We start from the raw sequence: 12,310 nt of genomic DNA, 5'->3' as shown, positions 1-12,310 counted from the left end.
ATCAGAGAGTATGTTAGTCAATGCGAAACATGTAAATTAAATAAGTATGATAGGCACCCTTCAAAACCGTATCTTCAGCCAACCCCAATTCCTAGTTATCCGTGTGAGATCCTACACATCGATATTTTCGAAATAGAGCGACAAAAATATTTGAGTTGCATCGATAAGTTTACAAAATTTGCCAAACTATTTCCAATAAAAAACAAATCTTCCACCCATTTGCGAATAAAACTAACAGTTGCGCTGCACTACTTCACAGTGCCACAGGCTTTAGTTATGGACAATGAGCGCGGATTTTTGACACCACTTGTATTAAACTATATTAGATCCTTAGGAATAGAGGTTTACCAAACGCCAACGCAGCGAAGTGAGGCCAATGGTCAAGTCGAGAGATTACATTCCACTCTGATTGAAATATATCGCTGCCTTTGCGTTGAGTTTCCTAGATTAACACCCGAAGAGCGCGTTGCCATAACGGTAGACAGGTACAATAATACAATACATTCGGTAACAAAACGGAAGCCCGCTGATATTTTCCTTAACAGAACTGCGAGAATAAATTACCAAGAATTGACAAACTTTAGGGAACATACTAATGATGACGTAAAAGCCCTTCTATTACACGAACAAGAAAGTAGAAATACAAGACATAATAAAACTCGCTCGCCCCCTCGCAATTTTCATAGTGGTGATGAATTATTTATCGCCAACAAACAAATTAAAAGCAAAAAGAAACCGCTTTATAAAAAAGAAGCTGTCGCTGAAAATAGAAATGCGACTATTATCACGCAAAGTGGGAAAAAATTCCACAAATCAGACATAAGAAATGTCTAGTAATATAAAAAAATACTAATGTTATCCAAAGTGGGTAATCCCACACACAAATGAGACAAAAAAATGTCAAGAATATTTCAACCAACATGGGTCAAGAGACAAAAAACTCATGCATAGATCCTTAAGTCCCAGGCGTTTGGGTACAAATTTTGTTTGTATTCGATCAAGTCATATTGGTTCAATTCCAGTTTACTCGATGGTTCGAGTGACGACAATCGAAGTGGTTCAACTCCACCAAAAGGCTATGGCTTTAATTGACGTGAAGTCACTCGTGCCATGAGTAGGCCATTTGCAATCATTAACGCTTATGGCTAAAAGGGATAACCGCGAGCCTTCCAATGTCATCTGAGTTTACGTCTGTATTCCTATGGTAAAAAACAAAAAAAAAAAAAAAAAAAAAAAAAAAAAAAAAAAAAAAAAAGAACGACAAATAAAATTGTGCCATGGCAAACAAAAGCGATGAAAGGTTTAAGACCATAGAAATAAAACTGCATGAATTGCATGAATTGCACACGAATAAACGCTATAAAGCGCAAAAAAAAAAAAAAAAAAAAAAAAAAAAAAAAAAAAAAAAAAAAAATACCTAAAGAAAAAAAAAAAAGAATCACTAACTCGCTAACTAAAACTAATAAATGAAACTAACTTATTAATCTACAGAAACTACTACAATTCCAAAAGGATAAAATTAGTCTAACTTACTAACGTTTACTAATGAAACTAACCAATAATAAAATACTAAAAAATAATTGTCAAAGAAAGTTCCACTCTTAACATCACTTCCTGAGTCCTCACGAACTTCCGATAACCCTTCGCCTCCCAGACTCCACTCACTAGTAATAGTATTAGAAATTTAAAGCCTTATTACTAAGTTTGATTGCCAATGAATGGAGAAATGTTTTCGAAGGTTGTAACTACAATAAATTTCAAGTAGCTATAATTAAGTTTAAAAATCAATTGCATTCTATTTAATTGTTTAATTGGTATTTACGTTTAAATTTCCCTCTTTCGTAATTTCCAACCAAATGTGTAAACATTACTTAAGAGAAATACTAGTGTTTTAGTCTAAATTCAATTTATAAAATGTAAACTGTGTGGAAAATAAACTAGGATTAAGTTAACATTTTGTAATTTAATTTGTAGAATCTGCCTCTGTGCAAACGCACAAGCATATGTTGTATTCAACCTAGATTCCCCTGTTCTAACTGTTCGTGATGGGTACGGCTGGATAATCAACGGACACTTCAAACTGGTCCACATCATCGACTTAATGCGCTACGAGAGGGTTGCAAACCGGCTAGAATATGAAACTGCCAGGACGAACGAGACCGATCCAATTACAGATGTCACCATTTATCAGTTACAAAAAATTCGAACTCAACTTGAAGAGCTGAAGGGTCCTACAGCCAAAAGACCAAAGCGTTCAATCAACTGGATCGGGTCAGCTTGGAAGTGGATTGCTGGCTCACCTGATGCTTTAGACTGGGATGAAGTCCTGCGGAGCCAAAATGAAATAATAGACAACAATAATTTACAGTATAAGGTAAACTCTGAAATTTTCAAGAAAACTGAAGAGTTATTACAGGTCGTGAACGGGATTGCAACGGCCACAAATGACGTCCTGGGACGTACCCACCAAGCCAAATTTTCACAGGAGATACAGCACAAATTGATGATTCTCAAGGATGACGTTAGTGAATTAATACGGGCATGTCAAATGGCCAAAGCAGGCGTAGCAAACAGCAATCTTTTGAATAAAGAGGAAATAAATAGCCTAATAAGCGAAATCGAAGTCCTTCCGTACAGTAACGTCGTCGAAGCCATCGAATATAGTGAACCATCAATCTACACGAACGGCACTCTTCTACTTTACGTGCTGTCCATGCCAAAGGTGGCTCAAACGAGGTTTAATCACTTGATCACACGCTCTATTTTGAAGGATGGTCATAGAGTTGATCTGAAGTACAAGACAATCTTAATTAATAAACAGCTGACATATGGTATTAAAAATAGCTGTCTCCACCTCGCCACCGCCATGGTCTGCAAGCAGGAAGCCCTAGATTTATTGTCCGAAGATGAATGTCTACCACGTCTACTCAAGGGTGGGCAAACAAGTTGCCGCTACGTAATTGGCACGGAAACAACGGTTGAGGTGCTCAAGGAGGACACAATATTCTTGGATAATTTCAACAGCAGCATATGGTCAGGTAAAACACATAAACACTTGTCTGGCTCTTATATCCTGCAGATGGAGAACGAGACTATTACAATAAATAACCAAACCTACTGGAGTACTAGCAGCTCAGGCGTGCAGGTGCTCCCACCCGTGTTGTCCACCATAACGAATAGAAGCCTGGCTGTGGATCTCAATCTCGTCCACGAGATGACCTCCGGAAACATACGACTCTTGGGTTACCTGAAAGATAAAACCAACTGGTTTGCAACATCCGAAGCCCTAGGACTTATTTTACTAATGGTCTTCATTTTGCTAATTTGGAGAAAGCTAACAACTGGAGCAAAACTTCCTGAGCTGAATATGTCGATACTGCAATCAAGTTCTCGGAACCGACCAAAAAAGGTCACCTCTCCAAATCATGATCTGCGGGACGCAGATCTTTAGAGGGGGAAGAGTTAACACGCTGCAGTCGCATTTGTTGCGACGCTCCCACGGCTGCTCGCTACACGTGCCGCAGTGTCAGCATATTTCAATTTCGCAATGCAATGCAACAGGAGACGTTACCTCTTGCACAATTACATTCAATAACGCACCCGTGGGAAGTCAAGGCCAAGTCCGGTCTCAGACAAATTACACAACGACTGCGCCGCAGCTGGGGAAGGAAGGTGTAAAGTAAGCGACCGTCACCACGTCCAGTTAGTGGAGTTTGAGACGGGTTCCGGGTTAGCTGCATTAGATTAAGTAATTTGTGTAGAATAAAAATAATTGTGAACTATCAAAAGAATTATAAGTGTTTCTTTCCTGGGCGGCTGGCCCTTAATTTTTTTTAGTGTAACGGACCCAAGATCCGTAACTTGCATAACAGGTTTTAAGTTTCAACTTAAGACATGAACTTAAAAGTCCAGAGCCTAACAAAGAAAACAAGTATTTTTCGTTCAAAATTAGCTCTATTCATTAATGTAATTTCCACCAAGAACAACGCAATCATTCCAGCGCCGCACTAACATTTGTAGATCGATTCATCTTTTGCCTCAACATAGAGACCTCAGTTTCAGCGATAACCTCGAGAGAAATTCCTTACTCGCGAGCATTTTTTTAGGTCTGCGAACAGCCAGTAGTCGCTGGGAGCGGATACGTTAGATATGGGAGCAATTTGAAGTTTAATTCATATAGTTTTGCCATTCTTTTGATTAACTTGTGACATTGTGCGTTGTCTTGATGAAACAAAACAGTGAGCAGACGCGGCACCCACTTTGAACAGAGCTCTGTCATAGTCAAATGCTCGAGCTATATAAATCTAACACGTTCTTTGATATCTTTGCGATTTCAGCCAACTCACGCAAATTTATCTTTCGATCATTCAAATCGATTTTGTGAATTTTTTTTTTTTGATGTTTTCTGGTGTTGCCGGACGTCCACCGCGTTGTGCATCATCGGTGTCTCTACGACGACGCTTGGAGTCTGCAAACCATCGTTTTATTGTTGTTTCTGATGGAGTGGAGTCACCATAACACTTTTCAAGCCATTGCTTCGCTTGAACGGAATGTTTCCCATAAAGAAGTTGTGTCAAATTAAAACACGAAATTATTTTCGATCCAGTGTTTTGAAACTAACAAAAGTTGCACAACAACTCACGAATCCATTGAATAGAATATCGTGAAATTTTAACAGCTGTCTTTCTAGGGTTAGTACTAACTACTACCTATGTGCTAGGCCCAGGACTTTTCAGCCTATATGTTACCTTTATGTGAAGGAGAAGTTTTTTAGGGCATCACAAATAAAAACAAAAACAAAAAATTATTGAGGGCAACAATTAAGCAAGAAAGTAAGTTTACATGGCCAACCAGAGAAGACCAATTAAGGCGCGATCTCCCGACAGTCGGTTCCACGTCACCTGAACAGCTCTTATGTAAATCGGGTAAAGTACTGTCTGCTCATAGTACACTCCAAAAAATAAAGAGGACAATTTAAGGCTGTTACAATAAATCATGGTTTGAATTCATGTTCTTTAATGATGTAACGAAAGAATCCGTTCAACATTGCTTTTTTATCTGAGATTGTTTTATGCCAAATGATATAAGAATTACCGCCCGAGGACGCGCGTAATATATTATATTTATATATCTACAAAGTAGTGCTTATATATTTTAATCTCTTTTTTTTCTCTGTTTACCAACAAGTTAGTTCCTACTAATGTGCGTTCATCACTGACATTGAGAAATAGCACGAACACACACCGTCATTGGCCTTCACATTCGCGTCTCAATGTACCGGAGTTCGTGAAATACAATGCATTTTTCCATTCAACTGGCACATTTCACTCTGTGGTGGCAGGTGAAGCATTCAGGCTCTTGACACTCTAATGCAGAACTCCCTTTGCATGCAAATTAGAACTATTTAACGCTTAACACAATGAGGGGTAGGAATGCGTATGCATGTATGTGGTTCGGTAGTGTATAATTTTAATTACCTCGCAAGGTATTAAATGCAAGGCGTGAAAATATCAGCGAGCATACTATATTTATGTATAACGAGTGAACTAAGCTAAAACTTCACAGCAGTCCTTTGAGGCGTACTGACTTTCTAAGTTGTTTAGGTGTTACAGCCGTTGCAGGCATTAGACATAGACAACTCCATCGATAATTTTCAGGGGGAAGAATTTTTACATTTTTTACCTTTTGCAATGAACATTTGGCGACGTTGTCAGAATGAGGTCTACAGTGTTCACCTATCATAAAATTAATTTCATAAAAAACATTAATAAAGTATTAAAATTAAGAGAAAAATACAACGCCATCTCAGAAAAGTGCTTTGCAAGATGAATAACAAGCGGAGATTAAAATTCATTTGCGTAAAATATTCATCCTTAGTAAACTTGATCTTTTGACATTGATCAATGCGATTCTTTAATTCTTGCTAATTCTTGAGGCTTATCCTGAGAAATACGCAGTCTTAAGGTTGCCCGTGCGTTCTCGATACAGGTTTATATTTTCCGGTGGCCACTTCAAAACCGTAATACTATTTTTTCCTAAATTGTCTCGTACTACTTTTGTTGCGTGAATCGGTGCATTGACGTGCTGTAGAAAAAAATTAAGTGGTAAGGGGTAGTCAGAATATCTTCAAATATTCTGTGAAAATTTGAAGTGAACCCGACAAATACTTTTCGAGTTATTCAACAACTAACAAAGGGCGCTCGGGCGCTCCGGAATCGATAGCAAAATTTTAGCGCGTTTTTCTCAAAACTATGGTTGAACTGGTGATCACTGTTACTTAAAAACCGCTTAATAGATTTCAATAAAATGTATACTTCTTTTAAAAAGCATAAAAAACTCGGGACAGATCGAAGGATTTTTTTTTTTTCAAAAATTTCGATTTTTTTTTACAATTAATTGTCGGTTTTTTTCTCGGAAATCTAAAAAATATTTCATGAGGCCGCCATATTGTTAATTTAAAAAAACATTGTCTATTAATAAAAGTAATTTCTTTTGTCCGATTGATTTTAGATGAAACTCCAAGGATTTGTGATGATCACCGCAAGGGACTTCTGGGACGGGCTCCACACAAACAGCGATAACTTTTACAATTATTAATTTTTCTTTTTTGAAATTTTGCTAATGTCAAGTTGAAATATGATGTATTTATGCTTTTTTTTGTAAAATAAAGCAATATACTGGCAAAAAAAAAAAAAAATTATTGAAAATCATCATTTTTTCGGGCCTCTTACTATCCCTAAGTTTTATTTTAACCGTCTTCGGAATGACGTTTTGGAAGTGTTTTTAAAAACACAGCGGCGGTTACTTTGACCTCTAAAATTACCAACGTCGGGGTGGAAATGCTATTTTTTTCATTGCAAAACTCAGTAAATTAACGAAATCAGCTCTTTTAAGTCAAAATTTGGCAATTTATAAATCTTGCCCATTCGCACGAAGATATTAAAAAAAATCAGTTGTTATCACACTGACAACTTTTTTTTGCAGTTAAACTTACCCCTTTCAGTTAAACTTATCCCTTATAAATCATTGGTCAATAAAAAACTATCTAAACGTTGCAAAGCTTGCTCCGATGCTTACGATTTGAAAATATGCAAAAACAAACGATATTGGGTTGGGAAATAAGTTCATAGCATTTTTATATTTTCTTTTATTTTACAACGACCTGTTTGCTATTTGGCAAAGGGTAAGTATTCAATAGAACTCTCTGCTCTACAAAACTATGTTAATATATTAGTATTTTTGAGTTATTTAATTTCTTATTAGTTTTGAGGCTTAGAAATGGAATACTCACGAAGCAAAAATGACCATTTTCGACACCTGCTTTTCTTTCTTTCGCTGACACGTCCCGCAGCGGAAAACCTTCTGAATTCTGAAATGACGAACGTCTCAAATCAATTTTGAAGGAGAACGGTCGCCAAACCAATCGTGAATTGGCGAAAAATATGAGCTGCGATCATAAAACGATTTTGAATTACCTTAATTCAATCAGATTTACCCGAAAATTGGGAGACTGGGTCCCTCACGAGCTCAACGAAAAAAACAAAGAAAGTCGCCTTCAAATTGCTTCCGAGCATCTCGCCCGCCATCGAGCAACACGCGGTCATAAACAGAGCTTTTTGTACCGAATCGTCTCGGGAGATGAGAAATGGTACCTATACATCAATATGAAGCAAAAAAAGGAGTGGGTGGCTCCAGGAGATACTCCAAAGCCGAGAGTCAATCCGGATCTTCATCCAAAGAAGATCATGATATGTGTTTAGTGGGACTGTGAGAGCATGGTGCACTGGAAAATACTCGAAAAGAATGCCACGGTCAACAAGGAGCTTTACATTGCCCAACTGCACTGCGTGAATGAGGCTATTCGACTGAAAGGACCTGATCGACATGGTCGAACCATACTTCTTCACGACAATGCGAGCCCCATGTTGCGGGGCGGATGTATAATTGATTAACTTATTGATATATTTTTGTTTTGGGTTTAAATAAAAGTATTCTTTAAAAACGCTACGAACTTATTTTTAGAAAATGTAGAAGGAGTTATCGTCTATATCGTTGTCGTATTCGGTCGTACTAGAATTAGAATTATTAGCCCATAAGGAAACTATTTGGTCGAACATTAAACACGCAACCTTGCTGGGTTAAGCTTTGGAAAAATCGTTGTAGCGAAGGATGTAACGCTTTAGCTAACCAATCTTTATTGTAAGACTAAGAAAGACACTGTTTTCTTTGAAATTATTGTGAAGGATTCTTCTAGAAGAGAGGGTATTAAGCATGCAATTTTATGAGAGTTCCATCAAAGCAAAAAAAAAAAACCAACACAGTATTATACGAGCAATACTCTGTCCATTTGTAGGAAATGATATCTATAGATCGCGTTCAGAGAAACCTTAGTTGCTTAAACTTTACAAATACTCCTTTAGTGTTGCCCGTCTGGTCATGGTGAAAATAATTGCAAAGGTGTGGCCAATAACATACCGTTAGCCGACTCTCATGCAATTTGACAGAATCAGCTGCGTGGCTGACGTAAGAGGGGTCAAGTAGCGGTTTGTTTACAAAAAAACTAAGATTGTGTTGGTGATATACCAAAAAATTATCGCTGTGTCACTTCGTTGCGGTCTTCACAATGACTGATTGATGAGTGTGTGAATACATGTGAAATGATCGTGCAAAATTCGGCTGCCGAATCCCCCGTGACTTTGCAGCCGAAGTTGTTCGCACAATTTTGTTTTTCACACAGCATCGGCTGGTATTAAAGTTGGTTTTTAACAAATTAATTTCCAAAATTTACGATTGCCTGCGCACCTAAATATTCAAGTCGAATAAAAATGTTTCATTTTAAAAATACTGAAAGAGATTTTGATATAATAAGCGATGAAAGGTTATTAAGGCTCTGTATAGAGAGAGCCAAATAGCCGCCGTAGCCGAATGGGTGGGTACGTGACAACCATTTGGAACTCAGAGAGAACGTAGGTTCGAATTCCCGTAAAACACCAAAATGAAGAAAACGTTTTTTCTAATAGCGGTCGCCCCTCGTCAGGCAATGGCAAACCTTCATGTGTATTTCTGCTATGAAAAATCTTCTCATAAAAAAATATCTGCCTTTCGGAGTCGGCTGTAAAACTATCGTCTCGGGAGATGAGAAATGGTACCTAAACGAGTACATGAATATGAAGCAGAGAAAGGAGTGGCTGGCTCCAGGAGATGCTCCAAAGCCGAGAGTCTTGCCGGATCTTCATCCAAAGAAAATCATGATATGTGTTTGGAGGCACTGAGAGGGCATGGTGCACTGGGAAATTCTCGAAAAGAATGCCACGGTCAACAAGGACCTTGCCCCGACCGATTACCGTTCTTTCCGCTCCCTATCAAACCATATGAAGGGCGTTACCTTCGATAAAAAAGAGGTCCTTAAAAACTGGCTCAATGTGGCTTCTTCGCCACACGATCAGGCGATTTTTGGCGGAGAGGTGGGAAGAGGTTGTAAACAGCAACGGCGAATATACAATATAATTGATTAACTTCTGGACAAAATTATTATTTTTTGTTTAAATAAAAGTCTTCGGTAGAAACGATACGAAATTATTCCCGAACCTAATACATACATACAGGGGCTCACAGAAATATTTTGCAAATGAAGGACATGATTTTTTATAATTTATATATGTATAAATTATTTCACGATGTATTAAAATTGCAAGCTAATGCGCATAAAACGCCGCATTAGTTTATGAAAAGGTATGCTTGGGTGGGGAGAACTGTAGAAGCAACATTGAAGTAAATAAACAGCAGAACATAAATGTATGCAAGCAAGGATGACAGGTTACTACATAGGTTTGGCCAATAACTATGGTGAAAACTTCGGCTGTGAGGAACTTCGGCTGCCACGCACAGGGGGTGATTCGCCGGCCGAATACTGCACGATCATTTCACATGCATTCACACACTCACGCATTCGTCAAATCTCCCTTCAGACAGCAAAGAAGTGACACTGTGTTAATTTTTTTCGTATATCACTAACACATTTTTGGTTTTTTCGTAAACAAACCGATTCGTAGATCCATTCGCTGAGCCCCGGCTAAGGTCTGATATTAGCCACACCATTAAAATTCTTTTCACCACGTATACATGGACGTATTTAAATACTAGACATATGATACCTATAGCAACTGCCCCTTTCTTAATTTATACCATATTCTTACTATAGTTTAGTAATTCATCAATTCTACCTGAAAACATCGACTAAATTTCCCTTTTTTAAATTATATGTATACCACCTTGATCAAAAAGTTCTTGGAACATATTCAGAAAATTCAAAAAAAATGTTTATGGTAACACAAAAGTTATATTATTGCCTTCAAGTGATCTCCAGCAACTACAACTCAGTTATGCCAGCGTTTGATTCAGCTCTCAAAACATTTGTAGAACTCTTTTTTTCGATCAAAGAGTTAAACATCGCAGGGAGTCATAACAGGGGGGTTTGCTAGCTGTTGGACGATATCTGTTTCATTTTTGGCCAAAAATTCACAGATTCGGATATTAGCCCTTCTGTAGTCTGATCTTCTCGCAAAAAATCTTGGTGTACAATACCGTTGTAATCCCTAAAAACAGTATGCTTGGGTGCATCACCTTCGTTTTTGACTGAAAACGGCGTGGGTTGGTTTTTTGGTCCTGGTTCAAATTTAATACAAAGTAGAAGACCTGTAAAAAAGCGTAAATACGTGCAGAGTAAATCTACCTCAAGACGGTGGAATTTTTACAAATGTCAAGCAATGGCGATACAATTTTGGTAGGAATGTTAATCACAGATGCGGTAACCCAATTCAAATCAGCTGTCTTAGAGCGTCATCTGGTGGTTGTTCTGGGAACTTTTTGACCAAGATGGCATCAGCATTTAAAAACAGCTGATTTTTGCCTGTTCACTTCAGGTTCTAGGTATCCACAAAGTTCTACATACATATACCGACAGCGTCCAAGTATAGGCCCATCGTTCTTGACTAATTTTACTCCACTTGGAATTTGTGCGGCTTGATATGCATTCAAACTAGGTAATACATACACATGCACATATCCATTGGCAAAATTAATACCACAACAACACTAGTGCAAATGTTATAGTCAGATGGTTGGCTTTTGTCCTTTATTCTACCAAATCAGTCAATATGAATTAAATTATTTATGACGATTCTTATCAACCATTAAGCTTATTACACATTTTTTTATAGTAAATATTAAACGCTTAACCTTAAAATCCAATTTTTATTTGTTGGGAAAAACGCGAGGCAGCTTTCAAGAAAGGTTCTTACAAACTTGATTTTTTAAACGTTTATTGGGCATTTAGTTGAGTACCAACGATTATCAAACGGTTTTTTCTGCTCAGGTTGTCAAGTGACGATATTTTAACTGCATTTAAATATGCACGTACAATTATATGTACATACATACGTAGATATATAAATCATTTATAAATTTTTGGCTTGAACAAATCTTACTTTCTTGCTAAACAAGTTGGTAGTTCGGCATCTAACGCAGTTGCGAGATTGGTAATCAGCTGCTTCTTCCGTTTCGCTGCTACATTCACCGATTTGCCTCTGTCCAACGCTACTGCGCTGCACGCGTCGTCACTTTTGTTTTATAGCGACGACTGTCACTATACCGGATTCACCAAATGAATCTTTTCACAAAATCTCACCATTGAAAATAGCAAATATAATCCCCAAACCTATTTCACAAATTGCTCCAACCTTTGTTGTTGTTTTTATATTTCCACATTTATGCACTACATGCAATTCTTTTGCATTCTCGTTTACTACTTTTTCATTCTCTGCTTCTTCTTACACTACACACACTTCTCTTCTTGTCGATGGGTTTTTTTGTTTTTCGAAATACTTTACACAACCTTTTTTCATTTTCATATTTTTGGCAAAAACTAGGGAACTTATGCAGTTTACATAGGTTTACGTACACTTCTTATGAAGTCTTCACAAGTTTACAAGTTAACAATATTTCTTTCTAATTAGCGCAAAAATTATTCACTTTTTTACTATTAGTTACCAGAAACGAAGTTACTTTTCGCACTGCAAAACTAGAATGAGTGGAAATCGCATATAGAATAAATATAGCAACGAATACAAAAGGAAAGGGACGCTAAAAAGTACGGATAGTCAAAAGAAATGAAGTTAAAGCAGAAAAAGAGAAAGAAGAAAGAGCAGTATTGCCAACTCTTGAGTTACAAAGAGCACTAAAACTTGGGGGAAAAGCGTATCAGTACACTAAAAGCACTAAATTTTTTAAATCAAAGCACAACAATAACGCA

General features: G+C 37.4%; 1 protein-coding gene across 2 annotated transcripts in view; it reads right to left on the bottom strand.

Annotated features, from left to right (window-relative positions):
• LOC128862259 (protein encore) overlaps window positions 1–12,091 on the bottom strand; it is a 116,857-nt gene extending 104,766 nt beyond the window's left edge. For both annotated transcript variants that reach the window (XM_054100784.1, XM_054100791.1), the window contains exon 1: window positions 11,487–12,091. The gene's annotated coding sequence lies outside the window, so the exon portion shown is untranslated. The remainder of the gene's footprint in view (window positions 1–11,486) is intronic.
• Between the last annotated feature and the right edge of the window lie 219 nt (window positions 12,092–12,310).

This window comes from Anastrepha ludens, chromosome 4 (genome assembly GCF_028408465.1).
Source record: "Anastrepha ludens isolate Willacy chromosome 4, idAnaLude1.1, whole genome shotgun sequence".
NCBI classification, from domain to species: Eukaryota; Metazoa; Arthropoda; class Insecta; order Diptera; family Tephritidae; genus Anastrepha; species Anastrepha ludens.
This window is presented reverse-complemented; position numbering and strand designations above follow the sequence as displayed.